Raw genomic sequence first — 23,360 nt, 5'->3', positions numbered from 1 at the left:
TGCCTCTTAAGGACAGAGTTTGGCCCAGTTCAGCAGTTCCTATGGCCACAGAGAAGCAGAGCAATGCTAGCTAGTCAATTATGCTAGACAGGCTTCTATGTTTCTTAGCTTTTATTTCCTTCATTTCCTAGTCTTAGTTCTAAGTGTGGGGACCCAAATTGAGACAGATGTTTCCCATTCTGGTCCCAAAGATTTATAGAATCATAGATGATTGTTGCTGAAGGGATCTCAGTGGCTGCCCATGACAACTTATACCTGAGTAGTAACTGCCACTAAAATATACCTAATAAGTGATCTTCCAGCCTGTGTTTTAAGAACTTAGTTGTTTAGAACTCAGACCTCCTAAGGTAGTCCATTTCATTTTGAGGTACCTTTAATTTTCAAAAAACTTTTTCTTTTCATCAAATCAAAATCTGTCCCTTTTTAATTTCTGTCCATTGCTCACAATTCTGCCCTTTCGAGACAAGTAAAAAAAAAAAAACAACAACAACCAATTTCTTCTTCAAATAGTTAAGAACTAGTATTGTTCTTCTTTTCTTTTTTCCAGGCCAAAAAAACCCCAACCCAGTTTCTTTAGCCAACTCCCAAACGGAATGCTTTCCTGTCTCTTCACCATCCCCATGTTTTTCTCTTTTCAGCATTCTTTATTGAGAACTCATGACTTCCTAAGGAAGCCTATTTCATCTACCAAACTCTGTCCCTTTTCATTTTCTGTCTATTGCTAATAATGTTGCCCTTTGTGGACAAGTAAAAAACCAAACCAAAACAAAACAAATTCCTCTTCAAATATTAAAAACTGCTATTATTCCTCCCTCCTCTCCTTCTGTTTTCTTTTTTTCCAGGCTGAAAAACCTACTTCCTTAAGCTAACCCTCAAATGAAATGGTTTCCTGTCTCTTCACCATCCTGATGGCCCTCCTCTTTTTGGCATTCTTCCTAAGATGTAGCATCTAAAACTGAACATGAAACTTAAACATGCCCTGACTAGGGCAGAGAACAATGGAACTTGAAATCTCCCTGATTCTGGACACCATATTTCTACTAATGCACCTTAAGGTCATACTAGTTCTTTTGGCTGCCACATCACATTGAGTTTGCTGCCCTTTTCATACAAATTATTCTCTGGCCATTTCTCTTCTGGGCTTCAGGCCATCTTTCATCAATATATTATTACTTCCTTCATCCTCCTGGATGTTTGGTGGCTCTGACACCTGGAATATTTCAAATACCTTTCACACATTCACGTCTATTTTCATTTTCCTAAGGTAAATTTACTAGCTTGTATTAATAGGATTTAGTGAGGTTCGGATTCGCTCCTATAAATGACACTCTCCAATGCACCAGAAAATAATAGGAAATAGATAATTTATTTAGAAGAAGCAAAGCACAGATAGTTTGAATTTGCATAGAAAGCATAAATAATAAGAACAATCAATAATATAGCACCGATCAAGAGAGTCGGTAATGGAAGAGAATACATCACCAATTCAAGGGAACCTCCAAAGTCAATCAACGGCTGGGAGCCCCGTTGCAGCCTGTACAAACTTGAATTGTGTAAAGATTTTCCCGGGCGAAGCGTCCTTCCCGCGGGTGAGGCTCAGCGGGCTTACAGGACGCAGTGTTTTTATATTGTTCTAAACAAAGAAGGCTTGGGGCCAAGAACCCCTTTTTGATGCTTGCGCTATTCATGGTTTGTCCAATACACATCTGACCTTAGCCACGCTCCCATCCGCCTGAGGCTTGGTATTTTGTTTTTTAATAACATCACGTCTCACAAGGAGAGGAGCCAACCCTCCATGTCAACGTGACCTAGGAATGGCTAGTTCCTGGAATGCTAGGCCAAGAACACTCAGGAGATATGGAACGGTCATGACCGAGATTTGAACTGAACCTATTTATTTGAGTGATCTTATTAATTTAAAGGGGAATTTCCAATTTCCATTTCACTGCTGGTTGTTATGTCTGGTTTTATTCTTGACTTCAATCCTCCAGAGCCCTCTTGAAGGGATGCCTAGCTTCTCCATGCTATCCTCTGTAAAGGTTTCTGGCAAATTCCAATTGAGTTTCCTGTTAGAAGCTTACAGTCTTTCCAGGCACTTCCTTTCCATGTCTCTTTTTTTCTGGGTCAACTTGGATTCCTAGTTCATTTTCAAAACAGATTATTGACAGGTTTACCATTTGTGCTCTCTTCCCTGTTTGTTCATCATTAGGTAAAGGCCACTCCTGGAGGAGGACATTTTGTACATAGAGTCGCAAAAAGATAGTTCTCCTTTCTCTTACCCTTGTCTATCGCAAGCCCTCTACTCTAAGTGTTGGCAGGTAATCTGGAGGAATAGTCATGTTTTCAGGGAGTAAGTCTGGGAGGCAGCTTGGCACGGTGAAAGGAGCACTAGCTCTCAAATTACAGAACATGGGTTCAAATCCTACCTCTGATATTTATCACCTCTGTGACCTTGCTAGCCTTCGTATTTTTCATTCACAAAATTTGAGGATGGGACTAGACAGCCCACAAAGACCCTTACAACTTCTGATTAATGATATTATGATGGAAAAGCTCAGTTTCCATGACAGGCACCCAGCAAAATTATTTTCACTGATCCAAGCAAGGTATACAAATCACACACAGTTGAAAAGAGCAATTGTAACCGAGGCTGGTGGAGATTTGCATCCACACAGGCTGCATGGGCCTTCCCTTTCAGACCTCACAGTGTTCTCTAATTATACTGTATCTTGGAGACAAAGGGTAGAGCATTCTTCCAGCACACCTCATCAAGCCAAACAGCAACTCTGTGAGTCAGAGGGCAGCAGAGACCTAAGCAAGAGCTGAGGAGTGACTGAAATGTTGCAACCACTCACGATCTTCTCCATGGTTCTCTATGTCCTGTTGTGCTCCCTAGGAATCATGGCTAATGGCTTCATTGTTGTGGTACTGGGAAGGGAGTGGGTTCAATGCCACTGGCTGTCTCCCTGTGACATGATTCTGATCAGTTTGGGTGCCTCCTGCTTCTGCCTGCTGTGGCTTGGAATGATACATGACTTTTACTTTTTTTTTTCTTCACCACCTACAATATTCCAAGGAGCATGCCCACCAGTTCTTTGGAATTTATTGGGATTTTCTGAATTCGGCCACATTCTGGTTTGCCACTTGGCTTAGTGTCCTCTTCTGTGTGAAGATTGCAAACTTCACTCACCCCATTTTTCTTTGGCTAGAATGGAGAGTCAATGGACTGGTACCCTGATTCCTACTAGTCTCACTTTTAATCTCTTTTGTTGTCACTGTGCTGTTTTTTGTGGGGAACAATGCTTTGTACCAGGCATTCTTGCAGGGGACATTCTCTGGGAACATAACCTTATATGACTTCACTAGGAATCTAGAAATCCACTATTTTTTCCCTTTGAAACTCATTACTTTGTCTGTCCTGTGTTCTATGATTGTAGTCTCAATATTTCTGCTGATTACCTCTCTGTGGAGACACTCCTGCAAAATGCAAAATGGCACCCACAGTGCCCGGGATACTAGTACTGAAGCTCATGCCGGAGCTCTGAAGTGTCTGTTCTCCTTCTTAGTTTTTTACACTCTTTCTTTTATGTCTTTTATCATTGATGCTGCCTTCTCTGGCTTTGGGAGTGCCTGGTACTGGCCATGGCAAATTGTGATTTACTAGTCCACATCTGTTCATCCCTTTATCCTTATTGTTGGCAACTCCCAGGTAGGAGGGGCATTCATGAAGCTTCTTCTTCTGCCTAAAACCTTCTGGAATGACAGGAGGATGTCATCTCCTATATAAGTTATGCTCCTCTCTGTCCCATACAAAGAAAAGACTCTACTGAGAACTGAGGCACAGCATATCCTTTGACCTCAAAGTTTTTATCCTATTGAAGTCTGGATAGAAATTAAACAATTTCCTCATTCATTATTCCCATACTCATATAGTCAAATGAATCATGTGATTGTATGTAGGAGTGTCTGACTTCCAGTGAGGCCTTATTGATGTCTGTCCATACCTGCCTAGCCTGCTTCCCTCTCGTCCTCCCTTGAGTTCACCATAAAGAGTCTCCAGCCTGCTCATTGAAGGCCTTCTTTCCTCCTGACATTTGGAGAGTGCCAGTGGAATACCCTGGTTGTCCTCTTGGTATATTTCACCCTTGTCACTGTGTCCTATTCATTCAAGAAAAGGCAAAATCATGCAGCTTTCAAAGGACATTTTCTTTCTTTTTGCAATCATCACAGTGACTTTCTTCAAAAGATGCTCAGAAAGGTCATCTCTGGGTTGTCATTCCACAAACTAAATATTCAAGGATGTCACAGATGATTTGTCTATCAAAATATATATTTGATGAAACAACTTTATTTTTCTATTATGAAAAAAACTTAAAATTTCTGTTTAAATGTTATTTTAAAGCCTTTTGTTCTGGTTAGAAAGCCTTTGAAAAATCAATGTGAGAAATCTTGGTTAGAGCATTAACTATGGTAGGCACGCTGTAAGAAGTTCAGGTTGCTAAAGGCAATGCAAGATATTAGAAGAGGCCACTGTAAATAAACTTCACAGAACAGTTTTTTTACTCAGGGAGAAAGCTTATAGAATCTTCTTTGATTTAGAGTTGAAGGGACCTTAGCAACCATTTACATGGGCTGAAAATGAAACCTAGGGCAGCTAGGTGGCACAGTGGATAGAGCACCGGCCCTGAATCCAGGAAGACCTAAGTTCAAATCTGGCTCATACCAAACACTTGACATGTACTAGCTGTGTGACCTTGAGCAAGTCACTTAACCCTGATTGCCTCACCAAAAAAAAAATGAAACCTAGTGGAATGAAATTGCTCCAAAGTCACACAGATAACTTGAATTTAGGTCTTTTGAGTTCAAATTAAACCTCTTTTCCCTAGATCAGTGGTTCCAACTTTTTGTTTTTTGACCTTGTTTCATCATCATCATCATCATCATCATCATCATCATCATCATCATCATCAATAACAACAAATGTATTCTGAATTCCCAAAGGTAATTTAATAATAGTACTATTTACAATAACAAACTTTATATAATTTAAAAACATATGATTAAACATACACTAAATATAAAATCAAATAACTGTGATTATAAAGCAATTAAAATATTTTGTGTTGATTATTCTCTAAGAATTGAAAGAGGTGATTCAGTAAGACTTCATACGCTTACATATGATATGCAAGACATCAGATTAAATTTCTTTATATTTTTTGTTGAATAAAAACAGCATTTTAAATGAAATAAGTGACAACTTGGAAGATGTTTAGTATAATGTAACAAATATATAAAATTGATTTGGATTTTGGATTCTCTTTATTTGAACAAAGGTTTGTAATATTTTTCTCAATGCAAGACAGAAACAATTTTAAGTCTGGTTCTGCATGGATACTATTTCCTTTGAATTGTAACAAGAATAAAAGGAAAATGCTTACTCACACAAATATGTGGGAGAAAGTGGTAGCATAATGTTTGTTCACTGATGAAGTCAGTGATGTGAGAAAGTCTAAGTTTTTAGGAGTTATAATAGGAGCTATAATATAAGAGAAAAAAATATTTCTAGACTTTCAATGTAAGGGCCATTCCTAGTACAATGACTTGTGCTTTCAGTCATCTTGTCCAGTGTGATACAGTGAATGAGAGTAGCTCTGAAGTATTTGATTCTCACACTTTGCCTTTCCCCTTTTTGTTTTTTAAGATTTTGTACTTTTGAATTGGAGATATTTTTGATATATCTTGAAACTACATACAACAAAATAGGGAAAACAGTTGATTTATAGAAGTCATAGAACCAAATCAAACTGAAATGAAAAAAAAATTCAACAGAATAAAATTTGTGTAATGGGGTGTGTGTGTGTGTGTGTGTGTGTGTGTGTGTGTGTGTGTGTGTGTGTATGTGTGTGTGTTTTCATGGCAGGTAATTTCTACAGGGCTAGAAGTCACTTGAAGGTGGTTATTCTCTCCTGATACCTTCTTCTTCCTCTTTTTTCCCTAGTCTTCCCAGTTATTTTCCTATACCCACAGCTTCTCCTCTTCTAAATTCCCACTGGAATGAAGAGTTTGACAATATTTTATCTAAACTTTTAATTGTACTCCTCATTCCTGGCCCAATAAATATTTTTCTATACCTGCTTTTCCTCAGATTTCCCTGCTCATGTAGAAGCCCTTTGAGCATTAGAGAAAAGAAACTGGTCTCTATTACTCCACCTGGGAGTGGGTGATGGCAGCTCTAGATAGAGGGTAAGAGTAGATTGGGCTTCTACAGCCATGTTGTTCTTTATAAGGCAAGCCCTGGAAAGAAATTCTTATGGTCATCCTCATGCACAGTAACCATAGAGTTGGTGGTGGTTATGGGAGAAGGCAGGGCATTATATTCATAATACTTAACTCTTGGGCCTCTAAATGCTATAACAACAACAACAGCAACAACAACAGCTGGTATTTACAGAGCCCTTTCAATTCTTAACACTTAATTCTAGGAAGTGGAGCCAAGAAGGAAAAGAAAAGGCAGGAACTCACCTGAGGTCTCCCTAATTTCTGTCCAAACAACTTTAAATCATGTTTCAAAATGAATTCTGGAACAACAGAACCCACAAAAAGATGGGATGAAATAATTTTCCATCCCAAGACAACTTAGAAGAACTTCAGGAAAGGTCTGTCTCACATGGCTTAACAGGTGGTGTCTGGGCAAGCCAGGGGACACTCCTGGCCCCATCACAGATCAGCAAACTAGGCTTCACATGCTAGCTCAACAGCCCAGAGGCATAGTAAACCAGCTATGAAGCCTCCAGTCCAGATGCATCAGGTTAGTGGTCAGGTCTGGTAGCCCTGGAGGCCCCAACACAGTTTGATAGCCTAGGCTGGATGGCCCTGGGACAGCCAATGAGCTGCTACCCACAGGGGCCCTGACACAGAAAGGTAGTGACCCTAACCTGGCCCCTAGTGTAAAAAATTGGGACAGCATTCCAGAAGCAAGGTTCAACTTTAAAAGTCATGAAATAGGCCAGAAAAGGAGCAAATAAACAATAAAACAAAAGCCCTGACCACAGAACACTACTATGGTGACAGGAAGACAAAAATACAAACTCAGAAGAGGAAGACAATGTCAAGTTACACATAGGTGAAATCGAAGAGGTATATGAATTGGTCTTAGGCCCCAAAGTCCTTATGGAAGAGCAGAAAAGTATTTTAAAAATTAAATAATAGAGATAGAAGAAAAAGTGTTGAAAGAAATGTGAGTTTTGCAAGAGAATCATGAAAAAGTCAACAACTGGGAAAAAGAAAACAGCCCCTTAAAAAGTGAAGTTGGCCAAATGGAATAGGAAGTACAAAAATCCACTGAAGAAAAAATATCCTTACAAACAGAACTGGCCAAATGGAAAAGCAGTTACAAAAGCAAAGTGATGAAAATAATTTTTTTTTTTAGGCAATTGGGGTTAAGTGACTCGCCCAGGGTCACACAGCTAGTAAGTGTCAAGTATTTGGTCTGAGGCTGGATTTGAACTCAGGTACTCCTGACTTCAGGGCCAGTACTCTATCCACTGCACCACCTAGTTGCCCTGAAAATAATTTCTTAAAAATTAGAATTGGAAGACTTGAAAGGACTGATGAAAAGTGAAATGTACTGTGTACAAAGTAATAGCAATATTGTAAGATGATCAGCTGTGAATGACTCAGCTATTCTCAGCAATACCAAGACAATTTTTAAAGACTTATGATGAAAAATGCTATCCCTCACCAAAGAAAGAACTGATTGTGTCTGAATACAAGTTGAAACATACTTTTTTTTTGAACTTTCTTTATTTTTTCTCTTTTGTCTATGTTTTCTTTCGCAACATTACTATTTTGGATATGTTTTATACATGGATATGTTATACACATGCATAACTTATACCAATCTGCTTGCCTTCTCAATGGGGAGGGTGGTAGACAAGGAGGAAGGCAGAGAATTTGGAACTCAAAGTTTTAAAAATGCACATTAAAAATTGTTTTTACATGTAACTGGGGAAAATAAAAAAAACAACAAAAAAATTGGAACTGGGAAAGTGGAGACTAATGACTCTATGACACGTCAAGAGTCAATCACACAAAAACAAAAAATAAAAAAATAGAAGAAAATATAAAATATCTCATTGGAAAAACAACTGATCTGGCAAATAGATCCAAGAGAGAGAATTTAAGAATTACTTGGACTACATGAAAGCCATAATCAAATGAAAAAGAGCCTGGACAGCATCTTTCAAGAAATTATCAAGGAAAACTACTTTGATATCCTAGAACCAGAGGGTAAAATAGTCACTGAAAGAGTCCACTGATCATCTGAAAGAAATGTCACAATGAAATCTTCTGGGAATATTATAGCCAAATCCCAGAACTCTCAGGTTAAGGACAAAATACTGCAAGTGGCCAGAAATATTTTAAATACCAAGGAGTTATAGTCAGGATTACACAGGATTTATCAACCCTTACTTTAAAGGACTGGAGAACTTAGGATAGGATATTCCATAAGGCCAAGGAACTTGGATTACAATCAAGAATCAACTACTCAGCAAAATTAAACATCTCTGATGAAAAGGCCAGAGCTTAACAGAAAATTCAGTTTTCAAACACAAGACTCAAGAGAAGCAGAAAAAGGTAAATGGGAAAGAAAAGACAAATATAAGTTATTCAATAAGTTTGCACAGGAAGATGAGATTGTAACTCTTTTCTTTTTTAAAATTAATTTATTTTGGTTTCAACAATCACTTCCACAAGCTTTTGAATTTAAAATTTTTCTCCCCTTGCCTCTCCCTCTCCCTCCCCAAGATGGCGTGCAATCTGATATAGGGTATACATATACATTTTTTGTTTGTTTGTTTCTTGGATAAAATATGCAGAACAAAGTCTGCTAGATTTTAATTATTTCCCTCACCCCCTGCAATCTAGTTCTGTAGGTCAGTAACTGGCTGTGATCAAGTGTATTTTGAGAAGTTAGTTGGACCAACTTTGGGACATTACAGAATAGGTTTTTCTGTATTAGAAAGATTCAAGCTTTGCTACAAATATTTAAAGAAACAATTACTACTTCCCCATGAATATTATCCTTAGCAGAATTGTAAATGGATGACATCGTTCCTATGTCAAGTGCAAGATGGATGGGAAGAAAAGTCTAAGATACTCTCTCTCTACATGACAGTGGTTCAGCAGGGAAAGCAACTTTGCTCATATGAAAAGGGAGCTTCAGAATCCTTTAGGAGTCAACACATTCATGTCCCTTGGTTTGATGTTATGGGTTCGTGGAAGTGGTTTCTTTCCTTCCATCACAGTAAGGTCCATCTTAGGTAGCTTGAACGCTGCTGGGTCTTCTACAATTCTAGTAGGCTGAACCCAAATGATCTCCATTGGTGATGGCTTCTGAGGACTGGACACTGAAACCCGAGTTGGATTTCTGAAGGGTTCTTGTTCTTGGTCCAAAAAGGCTCCACTTTTTAGATGAAGGTTTCTCTCTATCTCCATTCTCAGAGTCCATGCTGCTGATATCTAGGCCAGGTAAGGAAGTAGAAGATCCATGAGTAAACCAGCCTCTTGGCTTTTGCTTGGGAGAAGAATGGGGTGTACCACTTGAAGAAAACTATGTTGAAGCAGTCAGTCTGTCTTCTTTTGCCATTTCTCCATTTTGTAACTTCAACTTATGGACTGCCTGTGCCACACAGGGGTACTTGGTTTCTTCTGTGGTGAGGCCTTTATGGGGAGTGTATCCTGTGTCTGTCAACCCTGCCTGCTGTTCAAAGCGATGGAAGCTCTCTTGTGTCTGTTTTGTAATCAGAGAATTCATGATGATGTGCGTAGCCTTGGCCTTCAACACTGGGGCCTTGTTCATTTGGCCATTGGAGCTGAGGGGTTAACAGAGAAAATATTTTCTCCTTCCTCAACCTTGGAAAGGTTGGTACTTCTGATCTGGGATGACCAGCTTTTTCCACAGAACCTTACTGCACATGTCAGATGAAGGTGGAGTCATTGGTGTGGGATCCTCCAGGACATCAACATAACTGAATGCCCGATGATGCATTCCAATTGGCAAAGACATCTTGCCTAGAAGCCCACTTGTACTGTCCTCAATAGCAGGCACATGTGGCTCTCTGGATGATGCCATGAAAGACTGTGATCCAGGTGTTTCTCTAGATAGATATCCAGAACTCTGATTCCCACGATGAAAGTTATGCAGATAGGACAAAGATGTCAAAAGGAAGCATTCTGCAGCTAGTGATGAACTAGCAAAGAGTCCCAAGCAGCTCTCATGCAGAGGCTCTACAGAGCAAATTTCACACCAACACCTTCCCCAGGCAGCTCTTCTCCCCCCCCCATATACATTCTTATTAAACATATTTTCACATTAGTCATGTTGTAAGGAAGAATTAGAACCAATAGGAGGAACCACCAGAAAGAGGAAACAAAACAAAAGAGAAGAAAAAAATAGCAAATATTATGCTTCAATATGCATTCAAACTCCATAGTTCTTTCCTTAGATGTGGGTAGCATTTTCCATCATAAGGCCTTTGGAGATTTCTTAGATCCTTGCATTGCTGAGAAGGGCTAAGTCTATCAATGATAGTCATTGCACAACGTGGCTGTAACTGTGCATAATATTCTCCTGGTTCTGCTCACTTGACTCAGCATACAAGACTTTCCAGGTTTTTCTGAAGTTCACCTGTTCATCATTTCTTATATCACAATAGTATTCCATTACATTCATATACCACAACTTGTTCAGCCATTCCCCAGTTGATGGGCAACCCCTCAATTTCCAATTCTTAGCCACTACAAAAAGCTGCTATAAATATTTTTGTACATATGGGTCCTTTTCCCATTTTTATGATATCTTTGGGACACAAAAAAGTTGCAAGAAACTTGTAACTAACTCTTAAGAACTATATCTCTATTGGGTAAGTTAGAAGGGGTATACATAGACAGAGGATATAGGTAATTTTTGACTTTGAGGGGATGATATAAAATAATTAAGGAGTGAGAAAGAAATGCACTGGGAGAAAAGGGAAGGGAGGGGCAGAAAGAGGCAAATTATATCACATGAAGAGGCATGAAAGACCTATTACAGTAGAGGATAAAAGGGAGAGGGACAATGAATGTTGTTGGAACCTTACTGTCATTGGATTTGGCTCAAAGAAGGAATAACATGCACACTCAGTTGGGTATAAAAATCTATCTTAGCTTACAGGGAAGTAGGAGGGGAGGAGCACAACAAAAGACCATAGGGCTGATAGAAGGGAGGGCAGGTTGAGGGAGGAGGTGGTCAGAAACAAAACACTGGGGAGGAGGAATGGTGTAAAATATACCAAAATAAAGTTAAAATGGATTCATGATTTAGATATAAAGCTGAACTGTAAGCAAACTAAGAAAGCAAGTAATAGTTTACCTATCAGATTTATGGAGAATAGAAGAATTCATGACAAAACAGTAGATAGAGAACATTATGAAAAGCAAAATGGATAACTTTGATTACATTAAATTGAAAAGTTTTTCCACAAACAAGGCCAATATGACCAAGATTAGAAGAAAAGTAGAAAATTGGGAAAGAATTTTTACAACCAGTGTCTTTGATAAGGGCCTCATTTCTAAAATATGTAGAGAATTAAGTCAAATTTATGAGAATACTAGTCATTCTCCAGTTGATAAATGGTCAAAGGATATGAACAGGCAGTTGTTGGATGAAGAAATTAAAGCCATCTATAGTCATATGAAAAAATGCTTTAAACTGTTACTGATTAGGGAAATGCAAATCAAAATAACTCTGAGGTACCACATCATACCTATCAGATTGGCCAACATGACAAAACAGGAAAATGATAAATGCTGGAGAAGATGTGGGAAAACTGGAACACTAATGCATTGTTGGTGGAGTTGTGAAATGATCCAACCGTACTGGAGAGCAATTTGGAACTATGCCCAAAGGGCCATAAAAATGGATTTACTCTTTGACCCAGCAATAGCACTTCTAGGGCTGTATCCCAAAGAGATCATACAAATGGGAAAAGGACCCATATGTACAAAAGTATTTATAGCAGCTCTTGCTGTGGTGGCAAAAAATTGGAAATTAAGAGGATGCCCACCAATTGGGGAATGGCTAAACAAGTTGTGGTATATGAATGTAATGGAATACTATTGTGCTGCAAGAAATGATGGGCAGGTGGACTTCAGAAAAACATGGAAAGACTTGCATATGGTCTGATGCTGAGTGAAGTGAGAAGAACCAGGAGAACATTGTACACAGTAATAGCCATGTTGTGAGATGACTAATGCTGATAGACTTAACCCTTCTCAGCAGTACAAGGATCTGAGACATCTCCAAAGGCCTCATGATAGAAAATGCTATCCACATCCAAAGAAAGAACTATGGAGTTTGAATGCAGATTGAAGCATACTATTTGCTATTTCTTTTCTGTTGTGTTTTGTTTTCTCTTTCTGGTGGTTCCTCCTATTGGTTCTAATTCTTACAACATCAACAATGTGAAAGTATGTTTAACAGGAATGGACATGTATAGCCTATATCAGATTGCATGCCATTTTGATGTGGGAGGTAGGTAGGGAGGGGGAAAAAAATTTAAAACTCAAAAGCTTATGGAAGTCATTGTTGATAAATAAAAATAAATAAATTTTAAAAAAAACACAACAGCACAAAAAACCTGAAGCCCAAGATATTATCCACAACACCTTGGACCAGAACCAGACTCTAACACAAGATTGACAGCAAAGAAATGAGCCTTTTAAAAAACTAAACAAAAAAGAAAGATCTAACCATAGATACTCACTATAATGATAGAGAAGATCTGAGTTCAGAAGATAGTGAAATTAAAAATAGCTACACATACTTAAAAAAAAAGTAAAGTGTGTCACAAACACAAAAAAGTTCTTCTTTTGTTTATTTTTAAATTAATTAATTTATTTTTAGTTATCATCATTCATTTCCACAAGATTGAGTTCTAAATTTTCTTCCCATCTCTCTCCTGTCCCCACTCCAAGATGGGCGTGCATTATGAATACCCCTTCTCCCAGTCTGCCCTCCCTTCTATCATACCATGCCCCCCACTTCTCTTATCCCTTTCCACTTCTATTTTCCCATAGAGCAGGATAGATTTCTATACCCCATTGCCTGTATATCTTATTTCCCGGTTGCATGTAAAAACAGGTTTTTAACATTTGTTTTTAAAACTTTGCATTCCAAATTCTCTCCTTTCCTCTTTCTCCAACTCCCCTCATTGAGAAAACAAGCAACTCGATACAGTTATACATGTGTAGTCATGCAAAACACTTCCATAATAGGCATGCTGTGAAAAATTAACTATATTTCGCTTCATCTTATCCTCCCCGTTTATTCTATTCTGTCTTTTGACCTTGTCTCTCCTCAAAAGTGTTTGCTTCTGATTACCCCTCCCCCAATCTGCCCTGCTTTCTATCATCCCCCCTTCTCTTATTCCCTTCCCTCTTATTTTCTGGAAGGGTAAGATAGATTTCCATACCCAATTGAGATTGTATGTTATTCTCTCCTTAAGCCAAATCCAATGAGAGTAAGATTCATTTATTCTCTCTCACCTCCCCCCACTTCTGCTCCACTGTAAAAGCTTTTTCTTGTCTGTTTTACGTGAAATAATTTATCCCATTCTACCTTTTCCTTTCTTCTTCTCCCAATATAATCCTCTCTCACCCCTTAATTTTATTTTTTAGATATCATCTCTCATCTTCAACTCACCCTGTGCCTTCTGTCTATATATATATATATTCCCCCATCCAATTATCCTAATACTGAGAAAGGTCTCATGAGTTACAAGTATCATCTTTCCATGTAGGAATATAAATAGTTTAACTTTAATAAGGCCCTTATGATTTCCCTTTCCTGTTTATCTTTTCATGCTTTTCTTGAGTCTTATATTTGAAAGTCAAATTTTCTATTCAGTACTGGTCTATTCATCAAGAATGCTTGAAAGTCCTCTATTTCATTGAATATCTATTTTTTCCCCTATGCAACCCATGCTGAACTGTGCTCCTCTCCCAGCCTGGTGCAACAGACTTTTCCCAGCAACCATCCAGGTTGTCTTGGGCTGGAAATGTTTTTCACTCTGTCTTTTTGTGGGTTCTGATGCTGTAGAATTTGTTTAGAACCATTTTTTACAGGTAAATACCTGTAAAATACCTGGTCTGGCAAATTTAAGGCCCTCTGGTTTCTGGCTCCCACTTACTATTCCCTCTTCCTGTAATAGTCTTCCTTTTATGTAAAAGCAGTTAAGCTGGCCTACTAATTATACCCTGAGCACACCAATTCACCCTGAGCCTTTCACGCTTTCCCCAGGTAGTCCCTCAATGTACCTTCTTCTCTATCACCTCTGTCTCTTGAAATCCTTTTCTTCTTTCAAGGTTCATTTCAGGTATTCCCTCTTATGCAAGGGCTTTTCATATCCTCCTCCTCTCTCTCTGTTTCTCTATTTCTGTCTCTCTCCTTTTCTGTCTCTCTTTTTCTGTCTGCCTCTCTGTTTTTCTCTCTGTGTCTGCCATTCCTGCCCTTCTTCTTTTTCCCCCAGAAGAATCTAAATTCTTGAAGCATAGGGACTGTCTTGATTTTGTATTAGCATCCCCTATTGATCCCAAGGCATTTTACATGAAGCTGGTGATTAGCAGCTTTAATACCCCTCCTAAGTAGACACCAGGAGTCAGGAAGACCTGATTTTAATTTCAACCTCAAATATTGACTAGCTGTGTGACCCTGGGCAAGTCACTTAATCTCTACCTGCCTCAGGTTTTTTTTTCTCCTCTACAAAATGGAATACTAATAGCACCTACTTCCCAAAGTTGTTGTGAGGATCAAATAAGATACTATTGTAAAGCACTTTTTTTGATGAATTGAATTACACTTTCTGTTGTTTGGTTCTATATGTTATTTTTTCTTGTGATAAAGCATTTTAACTTTTAAAGCAAAGTATTCATTAGTACTTATACTTTATAATAAATGAATTAGTAATTAAATTTCTAGAATTTAGTAAAGCACACTTAGGATGTGTGTGTTTAGGGGGGAAGGTTGGCAAGGGTAGGGTGGAGTAACTTCTTATGACTATTTCTCACTTAATGTTACTTATTGGGATATGCTTAACTACTACCATCTAGTGGCACTGAAGGACTGAAGTACTGAAAGGAAGAAATGAGCCCAGGTGAAAACGAGAACTGAGGGGTTGTAAGCAGAGTTGCACAGCCCAGAAAGTACAACAGTAAACAAAGTTGGTCGCTTTCAGCACCAAGAACCAAGTGGAAGGACTGTGAAGGAGCAGAATGACATTATAATGTTGGATTCTTGGCAACAGCAGATTTCAATTGTCTCCACTTTCATATTTCTGAGATGACTGCAGCAACACAGGTGAAATACTCTGGTGAGGGTGATATGTTTAATGGAAAAGTGAGAATTTTCTTCAGCATTTCCCAAGTTGTGGGAAATGTGTTCTTTAATAAATATCCCCACTTTTCCTTAATTCTCATAGGCTGTTGAAATGAAAAAGGACCCTTTCCTTCTTTAATTCTAGAATGACTCCCTCCCATCTTCCCTATAATCCCACCTTACCTTTTTCTTTTTCAAATTTTACTGAGTATTCTTTATTTTCCTCCTTGGGGAAAGGCAGGACAGAATTAATCCTTTGTCCAGGAAACAACCCAGTAAAAACTTGAAGCCAGCTATCATAACTTCCCTGTCTTCTCTTCTTTAGGAAATGCTCCAACTCCCTTCATCCAGTTCTCATACGGCATCATCTTGAGGCTCTTCACCATTCTTGTTACCCTCCTTGAGATATTCTTCAGCTTATTAGTATCCTTCCTAACATTAGACACTTGGAATTAATACCATGTTCCACATATGTTCTTACCAGGCAAGAAGTATAGTAGATTGGCACCAATTTAGAGTGCTCATTACTCAATATAATTCCTACATATAATATTTAACATAATATAATAACATACAAAATGATATAGCATATTATATAAATATATTTAAATATGTTACATTTATATATATATATATAAATATATATATATATATGTGTTTATGTGCATATAGATAATCACATATGTATATGTATGTGTACATATTCCTGTAAACAATTTCTCACCACTCCACTCCTCAGATTCTTCTCCAGCATCATCATGCTCTCAGGGAAAGGTCATCACCAGGAAACTCATCATCTAGAGACTATAGCAGCTTTGGTACTCACTCCTCGTCAATATTCTCTATAGTGTCTGCACCTCTGATTGCAAGGCCCTGGGGTAGAGTGCAAAGTCCTCCCAAAGCCTCCATTTAAAGAAGACTCAGAATCCTCAGCCAGCTCTTCATTTCCTTCCATCAGCCCTGCTTGATTTGAGTCCACCATTATCACACTCCTGGGCATGGCTACCTTCTCCCTGCTTCTCCTCCCCTTTTGGCTTCCTTTTGTATGTGGTTTCACTTCCTCAGATTGCAAACTCCTTTCATTAAGGCAGGGATTGTCTTTTTCTCATTTATATCCCCTTAGCACAGTGCCTGCCACATAGTAATACTTAACAAATGTTTATTGAATTGAAATAATTCTTTCAGAGAGAGAGATGAGACCTCTCTAGGGTATAATCTAGGGCATATGTCTCCTAGGGTGAGGTATATCTTTACCATCTTTCCCTCAATTACCTGCCCACTCTTTTCCATAGGTTCCTAACCAAAAAAGTGTTGTCCAACTCACAGTGTTTCAGGGGCACCTCATTTTCTTGATTCTAGGTCTCAGGTTAATAGGACTCAGGGCTGAAAGGCACTTCAGAGATCATATAGTTGATGCCTTTTATTTTTACAGATGAAGAAACACTCAGAAAAGTGCAAGTTCTTACCAAAGGTTACACAATAGATGTAGGAGAAGGAAATGGCAAACCATACCAGACTTTCTTTGCCAAGAAAGCCCCAAATGGAGTCATGAAGAGTTGGACACACCAGAAAACGACTGAACAAGAACAAAAGCAGAGCCAGAATTTGAACCAAAATCCTCTGGCCCTAAGGCTGGTGGTCTTTATCCTACCAAATGGTGTCATTAAGAAATGAGCTAACATTTGAAAGGCTAGAGAAAATGGTTGAAAACATGATCGATCTGGCTAAATCTTCAGGTTTAAGAAGTTTGGGAAGAAGATAAAATTACATATTCAATGAAACAGAAACTACTTTTAGTGACAATAACTCATTCATTAGAATTCAACGTGGTAAAGTTTTTATTACTCTTTTTTCCTTCTTTTGTATTCTTAGTTTTACTATGAAAATAAACTTCTGTGACTGCTAAAGTGGCAGTCAGAAAGACTGTGAAAAGAAGATGTTTGTGAAATTTTGTGTTTCCACAAAAGTTAATGTAAAATCAGGATTCCTGTGGATTAGTTTATCCTGCTTAGTAGGTACTCTTTAACTACACGTATTGACAAATAACCAACAGCTGTTTTTGCATCTGTGCATGCTTAGTTAGCTTACTTGGGGTATAAGAGCTTGATCTTGCTTCTTCTGTATCACTACGTACCCTCTTTGGGAGTAGCACACCTGCTTCTTAGAAGAAATGAAATAAAAGCCTTCCTCAGTTTACTCTGTCCTTGAGTGGAGTACTTTGCTCCTTTCTAACAAGATCAACAATCTTGATCCATCCATTCTTTCATTTTCAGTTTTAAAAGCTCAGTTTGATAGCCATTTGGTGAGTTCTTTCTATATGTAACCCACAGTGCGAGATCACAGGCTTTCAAAGACAAAAATAAAGTCCCTACCCTCAGAAAGCTTGCTAGACATGAAAGCTGAATGCACCAACTGAAGTGGAAGATGGCATGCCAAATTTAAGAAATAGATAGTAGGTAAGTTAGTCTGAAATGAAGACATCCTTGAAGTCTAGCTCATTATTGCTGTAATTTGTAATAAAAAAAGAAACTTCTCATTTTTTGAGTTCTGGGAGCCAAAATGGCAGAGTAAGCAGTAAGTCACTCTTGCCCTCCCTTATTGACCTTGAAAAACACAGAGAATATTGCCACAGGAAAAACCTGAAAAAGTGGAGTCAGTAGAAAAATGAGGTGCAGCAGTCTTTTAGATGGGGAGGCTAGGGGGATTAATGAGAAAGGTCCCTCTTGCTATGGTTGAAGGGGACCAATACAGGACAGGAGGCAGCCTAGCAAGCCAGCAGCAAGCCCCACCTCAGCAAACCAGTGGGAGATCTTGAGCACCAGGGTGGTGGAGCAGGCAAGCGCCAACACCAGGCACATACCAGTGACCATCACTAGTTCCAGTCCAGTACCACATAAGCTACCAGACACCTATAGCCTCTAGCTCCTAACACCTGAACCCCAGCACACAAAACCAGTAACCAGGCCCTTAACTCCCAGCACAAGAAGCCTGGGACAGTGCCCCCTGTGCCCCAGAAGCAGAGATCAACTTTAAAAGCCAGAAAAAGGCAAACATGAGCAAGAAACAACAACAACAACAACAACAACAATGACAATGGAGAAATATCTTGGTGACAGGGAAGATCAAAACACAAATTCGGGAGAGGACAACATTGTCAATAAACCCACATCTGAAACCTCAAAAGGGAATATGAACTGGTTTCAAGCCCAAAAAGCATTCTTGGAAGAGCTCAAAAAGGATATTAAAATTCAGATAAGAGGTAGAAGAAAAATTGAACAAGTCCTTTAAGATGGAAACTTCTAGAGGTAAGTTCAAGGAATAATTTTACAATTATTGTCTTAAACTCATATGAAAGTGTAATAGGCCAAATATGAAAATTTTGTGAACAAACCCATTTATATATAATATTTTATATTCCTAATATAGCAAAGTGACTGACCTGAAAATGTATTGCAATTGCATGTATTTGCCTCAGTATTTCCACTTCCCTCTCAAATGAGGAAAAATAGAACTTGTTCCTTTCATGGTTTTTAGAAGGGAAAGAGATAGTAGGGAAGAGAAAGCTGAAGGAGTCAGTGCTGGGTTGTTTTACTTGTCTTATTTGCTGAAAAAGAGAGAAGGGGTAGAATTAGGAGCTTGAGGAACAGAGAAATTTTGGAACAGCCATCATAGGGAATGTGCTAAGGGATTAGCAAAAGATGAAAAATAGCTTTGCTGAACAGCAGTGATGGCCCATGTGAATTGGGCATGAATTTATGGTGGACGGGCTAGCATAATCTTGTTACACATTCTTTAGCACCTCTCCCAAATCAACAGAATGCTGGACTTGGAGTCAGGAAGACTTCAAATTCACCCTCAGATATAATTTTCCACTTACCAGGTTGGACAAAATGATAGAAGGGGAAAGTGGAAAAACTGGGACACTAATTCATTGTTGGTGGAATTGTGAACTGATCCAACTATTTTGGAGAACAATCTGGAATTATGCCCAAAGAGATATTAAACTATCTGTGCCCTTTGACCCAGCAATACCACTACTTGGTTTATTTGTGAAGAGAGTTAAGGAAAAACGAAAGGAACTTCTAAGTTCTAAAATGTTTATAGTAGCTGTCTTTGTGGTGGCAAAGAACTGGAAATAGCAGAGATGCCCATCAACTGGGGAATGGCTGAACAAGTTATGGTATATGATTGTGATGGAATACTGCTGTGCTATAAGAAATAATGAACTCAATGATTTTAGAAAAAACATGAAAAGCCTTGTATGAAATAATTATGAGCAAAATGAATGGAACCAAGAGAAAATTGTATACAGTAACAGCAATATTGTTTTAAGAATGACTGAGGGAATAAGTTATTTTGACTATTATAAATGCCCAAATTAAGAATAAAGGACATATGAAAGAGATGTATTTGCATCCAGGGAAAGAACTCATAAATAGAAGAATGCATAAAATAATTTAGCCATCTCTAGATTGGAGAGTGGGGGAAGGGAAGAAAAAATGAAATTTACATGAAAATTTTGTTGTGTATTTGAAAGGAATATCAAGTTTTGCATAGTAGATTTGCAGTTTCATGTGGAATCTTTTTTTTTAGTGTATTATGCTATGGAAATGCTTATTTTATTCCATAAATTAAAAATAAATTTAAAATAAAATTTAGCCTCAGGCATTTACTATGTGACCTGTTAAAATCATTTAACCTTAGTCTGCCTCAGTTTCCTCCTCTGTAAAATGGCATAATAATAGCAGCTACTTCTTAAGTTTGTTGTGAGGATGAAATAATATTTATAAAGTACTTTGCAAAAATAAAAACTCTATACAAATGCTCCTATTGTTATTGTTGTTACCAGAGCAGAAAGAAGTTAATAGAGCTGATTGGTATTTGGGGAATGATAATGTTAAGTCCCAGCAGTTACAGTTTTTAATGCCAAAATTTGATTTCACAATTTCGTTGAGACTTACTTACTGCACTTTTTGTTCTGTGCCCATACCCAATAATTTGCATAGGATGCTCACCACCTGGCACTTTAATTCTTTACCCATGGCTCCTTGTCTGCAGCTCCCAGGCTTCTAAAAGTAATAGATCATATTTGCATAGTCTTCTATTGTCTATACACCCAGTAACACTAAAGAGAACATAGGCATGTTCTAAGGAGGAATAGCCAGAGACCTTGCTCTTAGCTAGTAGACAGTAAGGATCATTGGGGTGGAGCTGCTTAGAAGCACAGTTTTTGTCAAGAGCTGGCATTAGAGGAGATTAGATGTGGGGACCACAAATAAGTGACTTAATGCCTTTGAGCCTCAGTTTCCTCATCTGTAAAATGGGGATGATAGCCATAGCCATTTTCTTACAAGGTTGTTCTGCAAGGCGAATGAGATGATCTATGTAAAAATCTATGTAAATGTCAGTTATTCAAAAAAAGATAAATTTTTGATGTGGAAAACCAACTGATACCTAGAGGCTGACCAGATATTGCGAGTTGGGGGTTGTCTCTTTTCTTCTTTGTTTCTTTCCCTCCCCTTCCTTCCTTCCTTCCTTCCTTCTCCTCCCCCTCAATCCCTCCCTGCCTTCTTTTTTCTTTCTTTTTCTTTCCATGTAGAAATAGAAGTGGGGGTGGAGCCAAGATGGTGGAATGAAAGCAATGACTTGCTTTAGCTCTCTCTCAAACCCCTCCAAATCCCTATAAAAAATGGCTCTTAACAGATTCTAAAGCAGCAGAATCCACAAAAAGACAGAGTGAAACAAATTTCCAGCCCAAGACAACCTGGATGGTTGATCAGAAAAGTATATTACGCCAGGCTGGGAGAGGAGCCCAGTTTGGCGTGGGTATGCAGGCTGCAGCAATCCTGAAGCAGGCCTCAGGAGGCTGTATCACAGGCAGCTGTGGCAGTTTCTGAACTTCTCAACCCACGAACGCCAAAGACAACTTTGGTTGTCTTGGTCAGTGGGAAAAGTCTGTTTCTGCAGTGAGAGAGAAGCTAGGTCTCAGCCTCAGTTCCCAAGCAATTGCAGCCCTGGGGTGGTGGCTGCCTCCTGAGCTTCCCACCCACAGACTGAGGGGGAATCAGGTGGCTGATCAGAGGAGGATTTCAGGGATCTCTTTGCCAGTGCTGAGGCAGGAATCTCTTGCTTTGCCTGTGCTTGGATCTAGGTCACAGTTCTGGGGAGAGGAGGAGTTCTGTTATGGTGGATCTTGTAGTAGGTGTGGAGAGAAAATCTTCCTCACAATTCCAAGACAGAAAAGAGTGCTTGTGGTCAGTCATAGACCACAGCACAGGCCAAGAAAGGAGTAAAAACCTTGCCCCTTATCATTCCACCTTGGAAGAACTGAAAATTTACAGGTCCCTAGAATTATCTCTGAAAACAGCTACACAAACCCCCAAAGCTTGGGACAATACATTCTCCAAACTGGAATCAGACCTGTACCTTAATAAAGAGTTTATAACTCAAGTAATTGACTGAGATCATGAGCAAACATCACAAGAAGTGTCAGACCATAGAATCTTTTTCTGGTAACAAAGAAAATCAAAACATACCACCAGATGAAGACAACAAAGTCAAAGCTCCTACATCCAAAGCCTCCAAGAAAAATATGAATCAGTCCCAGGTCTTGGAAGAGCTCAAAAAGGATTTTGAGAAGCAAGTAAGTGAAGTAGAGGAAAAGATGGGAAGAGAAATGAGAGTGATGCAAGAAAATTATGAAAAACAAGTCAACAGCTTGCTAAAGGAGACCCAAAAACATACTGCAAAAAATAACACCTTAAAAAATAGCATAACCCAATGGCAAAAGAGGTCCAAAATACCAATGAGGAGAAGAATGCCCTAAAAAGCAAAATTGGCCAAATGGAAAAGGAAGTCCAAAAGCTTACTGAAGAAAATGCTTCTTTAAAATTAGAATAGAGCAATTGGAGGCTAGTGACTTTATGAGAAATCAAGACACAGTAAAACATCCAAAAGAATGAAAAATTAGAAAACAATTTGAAATATCTCATTGGAAAAACAACTGACCTGGAAAATAGATCCAGGAGAGATAATATAAAAATTTTTGGACTATCTGAAAGCGATGATCAAAAAAAGAGCCTAGATATCACCTTTCAAGAAATTATCAAGCAAAACTGCCCAGATATTTTAGAACCAGAGGGTAAAATAGAAATGGAAAGAATCCACCGATCTCCTCTGGGAAGAGAACCCCAAAGGAAAACTCCTAGGAATATTGTAGCCAAATTCCAGAGTTCCCAGGTCAAGGAGAAAATATTGCAAGGAGCCAGAAAGAAAGAATTCAAGTATTGTGGAAACATAATCAGGATGACACAAGATTTAGCAGCTTCTACATTAAAGGACCGCAGGGCATGGAATATAATATTCTGGAGGGCAAAGGAGATAGGATTACAACCAAGAATCACTTACCCAGGAAAACTGAGCATCATACTTCAGGGGAAAAAATGGACATTCAGTGAAATAGAGGTCTTTCAAGCATTCTTGATAAAAAGACCAGAGCTGAAGAGAAAATTTGACTTTCAAATACAAGACTCAAGTAGAACATGAAAAGGTAAACAGGAAAGAGAAATCATAAGAGACTTATTAAGGTTGAACTGTTTATGTTCCTTCATGGAAAGATGCTATTTATGACTCCTGAGACCTTTGTCAGTATTAGGGTAGTTAGAGGGAAAAAATTATATGTGTCTGTATATATCTATATAGATTTAGATATACATACAGATAGATAGATAGATAGATAGATAGATAGATAGATAGATAGATAGACAGATAGATAGATAGATAGAGGGCACAGGGTGAGTTGAAGATGAAGGGGTCATATCTGGAGAATAAAATTAAAAGGTGAGAGGATTATCCTGAGAGAAGGAGAAAGGGAGAGGTAGAATGGGGTAAATTATCTCACAAAAAAAAAAACAGAAAAGAAAAGGCTCTTACAGTGGAGAGG

At 38.5% G+C, this 23,360-nt stretch overlaps 3 pseudogenes; 1 reads left to right on the top strand and 2 right to left on the bottom strand.

Moving 5' to 3' along the window:
• Positions 1-23,360, bottom strand: part of LOC144455860 (olfactory receptor 2F1-like) — an 88,161-nt pseudogene that overhangs the window by 30,939 nt on the left and 33,862 nt on the right.
• LOC110216195 (taste receptor type 2 member 41-like) lies at positions 2,839-3,787 on the top strand (annotated as a pseudogene).
• LOC110216286 (putative monooxygenase p33MONOX pseudogene) lies at positions 9,226-10,283 on the bottom strand (annotated as a pseudogene).

Source organism: Phascolarctos cinereus, unplaced genomic scaffold, assembly GCF_003287225.1.
Source record: "Phascolarctos cinereus isolate Bilbo 61053 unplaced genomic scaffold, phaCin_HiC Scaffold_1;HRSCAF=81, whole genome shotgun sequence".
Taxonomy (NCBI): domain Eukaryota; kingdom Metazoa; phylum Chordata; class Mammalia; order Diprotodontia; family Phascolarctidae; genus Phascolarctos; species Phascolarctos cinereus.
The sequence above is the reverse complement of the archived record's forward strand: the minus strand, read 5'-3'. Positions and strand labels throughout refer to the sequence as shown.